Source organism: Macrosteles quadrilineatus, unplaced genomic scaffold (assembly GCF_028750875.1).
Source record: "Macrosteles quadrilineatus isolate MER2022 unplaced genomic scaffold, UCM_ALF_1.0 Scaffold_2__2_contigs__length_208266976, whole genome shotgun sequence".
NCBI classification, from domain to species: Eukaryota; Metazoa; Arthropoda; class Insecta; order Hemiptera; family Cicadellidae; genus Macrosteles; species Macrosteles quadrilineatus.
This window is the reverse complement of record NW_026542595.1, coordinates 106,767,421-106,779,848: the sequence shown is the minus strand read 5'-3', so window position 1 is coordinate 106,779,848 and position 12,428 is coordinate 106,767,421. Positions and strand designations below refer to the sequence as shown.

General features: G+C 32.5%; 1 protein-coding gene across 1 annotated transcript in view; it reads right to left on the bottom strand.

Moving 5' to 3' along the window:
- LOC128985867 (glutaredoxin domain-containing cysteine-rich protein CG31559-like) overlaps positions 1-12,190 on the bottom strand; it is a 195,672-nt gene extending 183,482 nt beyond the window's left edge. The window contains 1 exon segment of the mRNA XM_054405818.1: positions 12,120-12,190. The gene's annotated coding sequence lies outside the window, so the exon portion shown is untranslated.
- Between the last annotated feature and the right edge of the window lie 238 nt (positions 12,191-12,428).

The following is a 12,428-nucleotide window of genomic DNA, read 5'->3' as shown; positions in this document are numbered from 1 at the left end:
GTGTAGCATGGTCTACTGGAGTTATGACCTCCATATTTACCATTCTTTGAATCTCTTCCTTGGTTTTTGACCATAATGGTAGAGGTATTCGTCGAGGCACTGTAATTGAGAATGGCTTTGCTCCCATTTTTAGCTCAATTTCATAAGCTCCGTTCATTTTACCTAAACCACTGAAAAGAGATGGATATTTTTCGTACCAGTTCGTCGAAGTTGAAGACACACTTCGGACAACTTGTAGAAGGTTTAATTTTTCAATGGCTGGTTTACCTAGGAGTGGTGTTTTACATTTTTCTGCTACATAAAAATGCTCAAAACAATATTTGTTCTTATAGTCTAACTTTACATTTACCATCCCTCGTACAGCGAGTCCCATCCGGTCCTGAAAGTCTTTTACACGTATGTTGTAATGGAACTTTTTTGTTTAGCTTTATATTAGCTGGCAAAACTGAAACGTCTGCTCCAGTATCGATTTTAAACTTAATAATGTCAGAATCATTAAACCTGAGGTCAATTTCCCAAGATTCAGGATTTAGAGCACTGTTTTCAGTAATTTTACCTATGAATTCTTCAGAATTTGATGAATTTGTACAATATTGATTAACAAACTGTGGTTCACTACTGACTTCATTAACCTTTTGCTTAGAACAAACTTTAGCAAAGTGACCGTTTGCTTTACAGTTGTTACACCGAACATTTTTGGCAGGACACAAGCCTCGGCGATGGGATGGAGTATTCCCACACCATTTACATAGGTTTTCTGGATTGTATTTTCCATGGTTATTAGAAACTGTTTTCTTACAAAAAGTCTTTTTAGGAGTGGTAAATTTTACCCGATCAACGGAGGGATCAGCTAGGTCAAGTTTTTGCCTAACTAATGCCTCTGAACTGCGAAGAGCATCAACTGCAGTTTCTAATTTTAGTGAGCTTTGTAACTGTAAGCGATCACTAAGGTTTTGATCATTCATTCCAACGATAAGTTGCATGAGAATCATTTCATCCCTTAAATCTCCCCAGTTGCATGGTTTTGCAAGAGTATGTAAGTCTGTGATGAAATTTTCAGCAGACTCTGAGGATCCCTGTTTTCGTCTAAGAAATTTAGCACGCTGATAAATTATGTTTGTTTTAGGAACGAAATGGTTTTCGAATTTTCCCATAATCAATTCATAATTTTCCAACTCATCAGGGCTTAGATTAAAGGAATCAAATATTTCCTCAGCCTTATCCCCCATACAGTAGCAAAGAATGTCAACTTGCCTTTTCCCAGGTGCTTTATGTAGATCGCTGACTGACCTGTACCTTTCAAAGTGTTTCTTCCACGCACTCCAATCATAGGGATTGAAGGAAAAATTGTCTGGAGGCTTGACATGGATTTGATTTCTTTGAAGTCTGTTCTCTTCAATTTCCTGTTGGATCTGTAGGTTTACATCAGACTGCGCCATGTATCACGACCGTCTATACTTCTCGTGATAATAATACTTAGGAATGATCTAAATTGGTAACATTTTATTTGAACATGTCTTTTGTAAGAAGTCTCTAACACTAATAACAATATTTGTTTACATCTGATCATAATAATATAATATCCTAAATAAAACATATGTTTTATTTACAGTCTTGAAACATTAGCTTATTAGAATTCAGTCATTTATACCAGCAATAGTTCGGTGTATCAATGTGACTATTGATTACAGAACTGAAGAAAACATTAACAAGAACTTAGATGGTACGCTAGCTGTAACAGTAGTTAGTAGTATCAGGCTAGTAGAAGGTAAAAAGGATAGATTCAAGACTAAAATACGACCAATCTCCCTTAACAAACATACAAATGCACACAAATTGTTTTATAAAATAATAACGCATTTTTTATTTAAAGAGTAAACATAATTCAATCAACAACTCTATAATTACTTTGTGTCTGAATTGTTATTTAAATTACACAACAAGCTTGATATTGTTGAGTCAAAGCAATTAAAAACGTGAAGAGGTTCCAAGAATATACTCGTTTAACGTTTTGTAACAAAAAAATATTCCATTTTGATGCTTTAAGACAAAAGCTGCGCGGTTATTTCTTTTATGTTTTTTTTTATATTTATTTTGTTTATTTATACACCAGTGGCATTTTTTACCTTATGAAAGGGAACGGTCAAAACCCTGGTCTTGTTACTATCTAACGTCGACCTTTTTGTCAGATCATTAATTATTCATAGCCCAATAACAAATGACATCTGGGTCTGGAAACGATCTCGCTTACATTTGAAACAGCGACCTTCAGATTTGCGACCTATAACCACTCGGCTAAACATACAATATTTAATTATTTAAAATTGTTGCCTTGCTATGTTTGAAATTTGTATGTAATTAACCGTAAGGGGTCTATTATTAGTATATACATTTGAAAACACTTAGGAATTCATTTTGTATAAGTACTTATGGCTCTAGGGATTTTGTTTCTTTGGATCTTGTAATGTTATAAGACGAAAGGAATTTAAATGAAGTTGTTTATTAATGTATTATATACGATAGCCCTACGTCGAAAATAATGAAATTCTTTAAGTTAGATGAAAATTATGTAACTTTAGTCTACCTACGTGATGCTGAGTTTAAAAGTGTGTTTCAAAGAGAAACTAATTCAAAGAAAATGTCTGCAAAGGCTTTCTTTACTCTTGTGACGTTTTCATAATTAATAAAGTAAACTATAAACTTTCAAGCCTATTTGTACTTTTTTTAAATTTATCGTTATAATCTAGAACAAAATTTAAACATTCAACTATTCATTCGATTTGATAATAGCTTATATCTTAATACGAGTGTGCATTGAATCTTATCATATTTTATGGTTCTATATGTAGGTTCATTATGTAGATTTAAGTTTAGGATGTACATAATTTATAGTAAAGAATTGAGGCTTGACTTTAGATATCGTTAATAAAATATCTTACCCAGACAAAACTTATTTTGATTCGTTTTAACGTCAGGCAACTTTAATATATCAATCAAATTTTATTCCATAAATTTTAGGTAAATTTTTAGGTGTTTTACTTTACTTTTTGAATGTAATGAATTAAAATTAATAGTTATTTAGGTTGTTTAAGTGTTTTTATCTGTTCCATAACGATAAATAATCAACAAACGAGAACCTATTTTTGATCTATCCTACCTTAGTTAATTTGTAATAGATGTTCAATTAAGACAATGAACTGTAATTGAGCCATTAGTAAAGGCAAACTTAGTTATCTAATAGTTCCTAGAATGACCACAGTATGTGATGGTGGTAGTGAACTTGGTTGATATGTTTGTTTACCACTTTTACCACTGATTTCTGATTTTATCAACATATTTTCTGCCAAGGGCAAAAGATAAGATGGCCCTTACAAAGCCAATTTCCCTCCTAAATTTTTATTTTTCTGTTTTGTTTTTACTCTATTTTATTTTTTTATTCAAACGATTGCAGATTATGAAATACACAACTTACTGATAGGTGAATTGTTTGATTTATAAATTCGTTGTAGTAAATTACGATATGTTTGATGGCAAAAATGACTATAACAAAGTTATACAAACATGTATACACTATGATATAGGTTTTCACCTGTGAATTTAAAGAAATTGTTAAAAACACTATCTATAAATCAATTACTTTAATAGGTTTGTATGAAAAATAAAAGCAATAAATATCTAGAAACCACAAAACAACATCCGATTACACAAAATCCGTAGAAAATGTCTTTATTTAAGTTTGTTAATACATATTATTTTAATTATTAAAAACTGCAAAATAAATAGTTTCTTTATATGTTTGTTGTGCAATTATGGAAGAAAAGGTAACAGAAAACCGGTTTTGGATTATAATAAAACTTGTGCCGTGTAAAAGGCATAATAAAAATTGATTAGATCAACAAAGATATAAGCCTAATCTGAAATTCAAGTCAAAATAAAAAGTTTAAGATATTTACAAGATGATATGATAATTTGCTATCGCAAATCGTAGGTTTCATAAAATTGTTATAGTTATTTTCACAATTCAGGAATTTGAAATCATGTGGTTTTGTACTAGTGGTTTTTTTATACATTTAATTATTTAGAAAACACTTGAATTGGTTTCTAAAATATAAGAACAGCCTACATGGACCAACGAAGATTCAAAACATTTTAATTACTGCGTCCAAATATCGTAAGAGAAACAACAAACATCAAATTGAAGCAGTTTCTGGGCTGCTGGCGCCAAGTATGTACAGTTCCACAAAGTATCGGTTTTCGCTGAGCGGTTTGAATTTAATCAACCAACACTTGAGTAAAAATTCAATATCAAGATCTGCTGAAATAAAGTCTTGAGTTAGGACTCGTCTTTTATGAGAAACTTGAAACTCAAGACTTGTTGAGCGCGCTATTTTAAACTCCCAAGATGAAGATTTAATAATCTTATTCTTCTTAATATATCTTAGACTTGGCTGTATTAATTTCTCTTCGTAAGGAGTTACGAAACAAAGTTTTAAAAGTTGAACTCATTTAAGGATCGTAATGATTTGAAATTAAGGGTTTATGTTAAGATTTGCTGTTGAAAGGTTAGGCACAGCTTCGATTCAGGACTTCAATATTATAAAATCCCTAAATTTATGTTCATTAGTAGTAAAAACAAAAAGATACCAAAACCACTTCAAAGTGGCTCAGGTAAAAAATACTGCGACACTCTAGTCCCTATGAACTGTTTGTTAGTTGTATGTTAAGTTAGATCATCGATAAGTTATATAGCTTACTACTGCACTTATTTTAAGAAACGTAATTTTTAAAGACTGGATTATTTCAAAAAAGATTTCGCCTTTAACTTACATAGTAAACTGATAAGAATTAAATTCTATATTACAATATAAATAATAACTTAGGGAAAAGCTGGGTAACTGGGTGTATTGCAACCCTAAATAAAATGATGAATTAATTTTGCAAGAATTAAATTAATCCTTGAGTGTATTAGAAATTAAATTATAAAAAAAGTCCGGAAAACTTACATCTGATCTCCCAAACTTGGTTGATTCCTTTTGTCCAATGGCTAAATATATTTACTTTAAACTCATGTATTTTAAGCAGTACAAATGTAAAAAAGTCTATTAAATAATCTTTTATGGTAAACAAATATTGTTTTCCGAAATATAAATATAATTTAAACACCAGATATATTTTCTCAAATAACAGAATCACTCTCCAAACGCCACCTTTCCTCTAAAGTAAATAACACTTTCTTTTTGATTTCCCAAACGCCAACTTACCCCTCTAGTTCCCCACTCAAGGCATTATTGGTCAAGTTTACTTTTCAACAAAGATCGTTGTTTTGCTCTCTGGATCTTCCTTTAGCGACCATTTCTTTTAATTAATTATCCGTCGGTATCTCAATAAAAAAAAAAATAAGTAAGGTAGTCAACCTATGTAAAGAATTTTAGATTGTAAATCACAAGAAAAACATTAAAAGTAAATACCTCCCTGCAGCAAAGCTAAAGACATTCTATTTAATTTGTTTAAGCTTAAATCTATGAAAATTACAATAGGTAAAAAGCAGTCAAAATCAATGCTGTCTTTAAAACATTTTAAAAGAAAAAATACTGAACTTTTAAAATAAAAAGCATTTCTCACTCAAGAGGACTTTTTTAATAGTGACTCATCGTGTTTGGAATTAAAATAAGACATTGCATATATTGTAATTTATTGCCGATTTATGATAATGTTTTTATTTACTGTACTTACGTTGTAATTTAAAATGTCTATTGAAAAAGATGTTTTTTAATGACTGCAATAAATCGTATTGAATCGTATTACGGTATTACTATGTATATAGGAACGAACTGGTGTAGTGTTAGAGGGGGGCTTCAGAGCCTTTTAAGTCCTGGGTTCAAATCTAGCCAATCACCAATGGATTTTGTCCATCTGATCATACCACGACCCTAACGGTTTTTAGTCTATGACTAGTCTGAAGTAATGTGTAAACAGTCCCGGCTAGAAACTAGCGTCCTAGGATGTTGGTGCAGGTATTATGCTTAAAATAGTCATCAATAATCAATCAATCGTTGAGATGGGGACGCCACCTAGGTGCGTATTTTAACCCAAATATGAGTGAAGGATGAGTGTGTGATGACCTGTGTAGCTTTGTTACTGACTAGGATCAGCGGTTTCATTAGTCAGGATCATTTATTTAAAGCCCAATGATCAGGAACAGCTGGGTCAAGATTAAACATGGCTGTACAGCTGGGAAGTTACTACGTGCATTACCTATTGAGCCACTGACTCTTTATCTGTTAATCTATAGTCAAGCTTCCCAGTAGGTGAAGGCGTGGAAGGATAACGGGCCTTCACGTGTTAATTATATTGAGCCTCTGGCTGCATTCCCTGCTACCTCATTAGAACACATACCTGATGCTCAAGGAACCTTGCAGCTTTCTGGGTCATTCGCGACGTGAGTAAAAGTTTGGTTGATTTACACTTGTATTATCTATCAAGCATATTTTTTAGATTTTGTTTGTACCTTTGGTTTCTACTTTTTCATATCAACTATCTATTTTTTTTTAGATGGAAATGCCATGTAGGTGCGTATTTTAACCCAAATATGAGTGAAGGATGATTGTGGAAGGGTGTGAGATGATCTGTGTAGCTTTGTTTGTCAGCTGGATCAGTCAGATAATTTGTTTCAAGCCCAATGATCAGGAACAGCTGGCTCCGGTTTTAACGCAAATATGAGTGAAGGGTGAGTTTAGAAGAGTGTGAAATTATCCGTGTAGCTTTGTTACTGACTAAGTTGTTATTGTTCATAAGTCAGGATCATTTACTTAATAATGATCAGGAACAGCTGGGTTCGATTTAGAATCTTCAAAAAGCTACTGCCTTCTCTCAGGATCTAACCGGCGACCTTATGATTGTTAGGCCAACAGCTTTAACCAAAGCTACCCGGCCAGTCAAAAAATTTAAGCAATTCACAAAAATATCTTACCTTGGATCATGTTAATTTTTTCATGCTATCTTTTTCAATACACTCTTGAGCTATTGAGGAGCTTCGTCTAAAAACATTCCTTTTTTAACCAGGACTAATTTTAGTTAGGTACTTTTTTAATGGCATACTTACTTTATATCATGTACTTGTAAACATATAGCTTGATCATTGATTAATATTGGTGGAGCTAAGAGGCTTATACTGTATATTCCCAATAACGAACATAACTAAACGTATTACGCTGTTCATAAGAATGTTATTGTCAAATTTTAAATGAAATCTTCCGCTCACTGAATAAAATACAAATTAAGTACAATAATTACAGATTTATCGAGATATCAAAACTTATACCAATAATCTTTTCCCGTTTTAGTAACTATTATTTAAAGAAAATACTTTAACTACAAAAAAATAGTTACAGCCTTAAACAAACAAGGCTCTGTACTAAAGAATGTTATTGTCAGGTTTCACTCAAAGTCTCTCGTTTTTAATTCAAATAAAATTGAAATAGAACATTTTACAGACGTAGTAAAATATTATGACTGATAACAATTATATTTTACGTTCCACCAACTATAAGAATCGTAGTAACTCCTTCACCAAGGAACAAAGTAGTTACAGCCTTGATCTCCGTCTTTTCCTTGCAACGTTTTCATATTTACGAGACGCGGAAGCAATGAGTGGTTTTATAATATTACTTGGTTATTACATCGCATCAATGTTGTCCGTTTTAATTCCTCCTTTGCTCAACGCTACGTGCCAGAGCTCCTGTAAACAGAGGCCTTGAAGCACGATTTAGAATTACGTAACTGACTCATCGCGGAAGGATTAGCTGGAGAGGAATGACCTGGAACAATCCATTGGAGAAATTTATTGAGCTATAAATAAAGTATGTTTGTATTATTGTAGAAGTGGGAAGCGAGCTGGTCTAGTGGTAGAGCTCGGGGCTTCGGAGCCTAAGGTACCGGGTTCAAATCCCGCCAATCACCTGTGTTTATCTAAGTGATAATGCCACCCTTTAGGACTAGCCTGAAGTAATGTGTAAACAAGTTTCGAGCTTGAAATAGCGTCCTAGGATCGGAGTTGGGACAAAAGATATTGTTAAGGTACATGTAGGCTAGGTAACATAGACAAAAAGAATTAAAGCAGACCATCAGCCGTGAAGCGGTTACTATAGGTTCTTGCGTACACCGCTGGGAGTACCATGTAGTTACGGCGTACGCGCTACGTAACTACACGGCGCTCCCAGTGGTGTGCGCCACAACCTATGGTAACCGAAGCACGGCTGACAGTCTATACAATCCTTTGTATCCTTGTGGTTTCCTCGTGATCGGAGGTACAAGTTCATTTGAAAAGACTGCTAGGTTTATGAGTTTTGACTTTTGTGCCTATCATTGTAGTATTGTAGTTGTAGTTGTTAACATTTAAAAATATACATAGTGTCCCTAAGTTAACAAGCAAAACTTTGGAAAGTGGGTTATTTGTAAAAAATACGTAAAATCTTACTGACACAACATAAAATCGTTCATATTGCGTACAAATAGTTTATTTTGTTGAAAAATACAATTCTCATAGACAATAAAGTAAAAGTTCAGGTGATAAAACACTAATTATAAACTTGTTTGAAACAATATCTTTGATGACAGGACAAAAGTAGACAAACTAGAAGTTATCTCTAGTTGAAAAGTATTAGAGTCAATCCACCAAAGAAGGAACTATAACGGCAGCAGATTATATCTAATTAAATTACCTTCGGTAGTTTCTAACTCTCGAACGAGTGAAGACTTTAATCGAGTCAGTGTAGAATAATTGTCTAACTTATATCGGATCCGAACTTTACCGATCTCAGATATTAACTATCGAATGTTATGAGGAGAATTTTCAACTACGTTTATCCGATTTATAACTTTGATTATAATTGTTTTTTTTTAACCGTGCCGATATTTAGAACCTTTTTTGGGACCAAATATTTTTAAATAATAACTTTTGTAACATTTTATTTTATTTTATTTTGTCTACAAATTATACAATTATTTGCAGTTTTCTTTCAAAATTATATCGAAACATAATAATTTATTCGAAACACAACATGAAATTTTTTTTTATTTAAGAACTAAACTTATCATTTCGAAGTATTTGCTTCCATTTTGTGTTTCTAACGACACTTCCTCGAATCATTAAAAATAAGTTGTAATAACTAGTTTTTTTCTCCTTTTTTGTGTTACAATAAAAGTATACAAGTATTCCATTTTAGATTGTGCTACAAAACTTAACTTTCTTCAACGATGAGTTATGTTTTGTTATTTTTGACATTTTCCATTTTTTATTGAATGTGTTAATCATTTTCAACTTTTTATCTTTTGAAAAGATAATATGTTACGCAAGTGATTTATAGATGATTATTTACATAAACTAATAAAAAATAAGCACATATCTAAGTATCAGTCTGTGTCTATCAGATTTTTTAAGCCTTTATGTAACCTACTGTAACTATATCATGTTGTATACCTCTATGTAAATAAACATTTGCATTGACAATAATCATATTTTCAAAATTCTGGTTCAAAACTGATTTGCTAGTTACAACATCTGTTCCTTTATGACAAAAGGGCATTTTTGTTGGGCATTTATGAAACTAAGCTCTTTACGAAAACTAAAGCAGGATGGATTATAAACTCTTTAACTAAACACACTTATATACTTTTCTTCAACTAGTAAACGGAACATAGCACTATTTACATCTCGATTTTATTACTGTACTTGAGAAGGTGAATTCTGAAGAAGTATTCGGTAATTGGATCGCTAAATGGACTGGATAATCGTAATGCTGTCGATCGCTCCACGATAAACGATAAACGACAAACGACCAACGGGCTTACGTGGATGCATCAACGATAAAACGAGGAAGTGATCGTTAGACTGTTCCGGTATGCATAAACTCAATTTCCCATCCTGAGTTGATAAAGGAAATCAGTCGTTGATAGTAAATGAAGTGGAAATCTTGATCTAGTCTAGTCTTAGTTGAAAGAGATTGGTGTAGTCTAATTTTATTTTTATATTGAAAATATTCTTAGTGTACATTAATCTATATTTAAAGACAATTTAAATATTATATAGTACAACATTTTTGTTTGATGTGTTAACAAATCTTAACCCATCTAAAAGCATAGACATGGCTTTTGTGAAAAAGCAAATGGTGAGATGTTATCGGTAATAAAAGCCAGTTATTGAATGGTTAATACCACATTGAACTATTAGTTTCGATTTAGGAGGGGTTAAAATTGATTCATATATTTTGAGACGAATCAGATTTCTCTATTGTTATATCATACACAAAAGAATAGGTGGATTGCAGTATATTGAGACACACACGACAAGAAAGAAAGAGTTTCTAAAACCTTAAACATTCTTAACTGTTTTCCTTATCTTTTCATACCTTTACCAATTTATTTCCCTCGTACATAAAGTTAATGTGAAACACAGAAATTATTTAATAACATTGCTTATTACGTAGTATAGCAGTATTATTTATTTATTATGATTACATTTAAGATCAACACAGAAAATTAAACTGCACGTTTCAATAAAGACTTAACTACTCCTAAATTTGTATAAGTTTACTAACGGCGTCATGTTACAAAATATACAATTTCTCTTGACTGTACGTATTCCTATATTACCTAGGTATTAGTGTTTTACATTAAACAAAATAATGGGCTGCTATACTCATAAAATTTCAACATGGATTTGCTATAGGTTATGAATAGATTTTTTCACATTATCAAATATTAGTTATTTTAGCTGATTTCCCATATAGGGATTAATGAATAGACGCTTAGATTCTTAACCACGATGAAAATGGGAGCTGTTAGTTTTGGAATATATAGAATGACGTTTATATCCAACCATCCACTTAGATTGTTATCAAGGAAATACCGGAGCCTCAGCAGTCAGGTGTAAGCAGCGGAGATGTTAAGATAAGAGTCGACAGGAGGGATAAGTGCCCTGGAATTTTCTAGGATATTATAGCGACACGAGTTCCTGGAAAATCGACGAAAATAGGTGTTTAGAGAATTTCTAGTCTCTAATGTTTTACTAACTTTTTATGAATGGTCTGCTGGAGGGTAAAAATTAATTTTAAATGTTTAATCACCAACTATTTCAATTTCTAGAGTCGAGGAACTTCTTTAAAGTGAATGTAAAATTATTATATTAAATTCAATATTTTTGACATAATGAGATGTGCAATTGCTTCTTTACTTTGTATGCATAATTTAATTATGACATTTGTTTTTCTTCTCATTTCCACATGTATGAACGTTTTGTATTTTTAGATTATCCAAGAATTAATAAAGGTGTTGAATACAATTAGTTTTTTTTTATCATGTCACGACTTGTTCTCCGTACAACAATTGTTCAAAGGCACAATATTTGATTTGCTTGTCATTTCCTCATGTATCAACATTTCGTCTTTTAAAATTATATTTTATTTGTAATATTTGTGTTTTTCAGTTCTTATTAATGAATATTTTTATCTGATCGCCTTAGCGTTGCACTGGTCCTTCAGGAGGCTATTTTTTTTTAGATTATCCAAAAATTAATAAATGCGTATAATTTATTACAATTACAGTTTCATTAAATCATGTCACGACTTTTTTTGTCCTCCATACAATTGTTTAAAGGCCCAATATAGAAGTTGGTCCTTCGAGCCGGATGGCTATTGACCCCAACCCTACGGGTTATTTATTTATTGAGATAACCACAGTCTATCGATGTAGTTGTTATTAAAAATACGGGTGTTTGTCATCGTGTCATTATTAGTTTATTGATTTCCAAACAAGTTTTATCTGCTTAACTTAACATTTAGTCCCTCGAACCGGATAGCTCTCGATCTTAAATTTTGAAAACATTATCTATCGAAGGAAACTTTCTCGTTCCTCATTTGTGCAATATTTTTTTCACATCCCAAAACCCAAACTACAATTGTAAAAGAAACTTATAGCAAACAAACCAAAACAAAAACCAGTTTTCGCAACCGGTTCCTCCAATGTTTCGGAACAGTTTCAGAACGCAGTGAGAAAATACAACCAAAACATTTTAATTCCAATCTAGATGAACGTGCATGACGAGCTAGTGTCAACAACAATACCTGAGGTAAAAGTTAATCCACAGTCTGGAGGCACTAGACACAATCACTTCAAGACACAGACACCAACTGACGGGACTCCGGTGAAGTACGGTCGACGGCCGACAGGTGGCAGCACAGCTCCCTTCCACGTCCTTGGACATCCGCCCCGTGGCGCAAAAAACAGTCTGAAGCCGTCTCCAGGATGACAGGTTGTTGACTTTTTAGATGTTTTGGATCGCTGTCTTTTACCTTGCTTCCCATTCCATTTCTTGCTAAGAATCCAAAGACACTAGAATATTCGACTGATTGCTAACTTTATAGAAGCTGTTT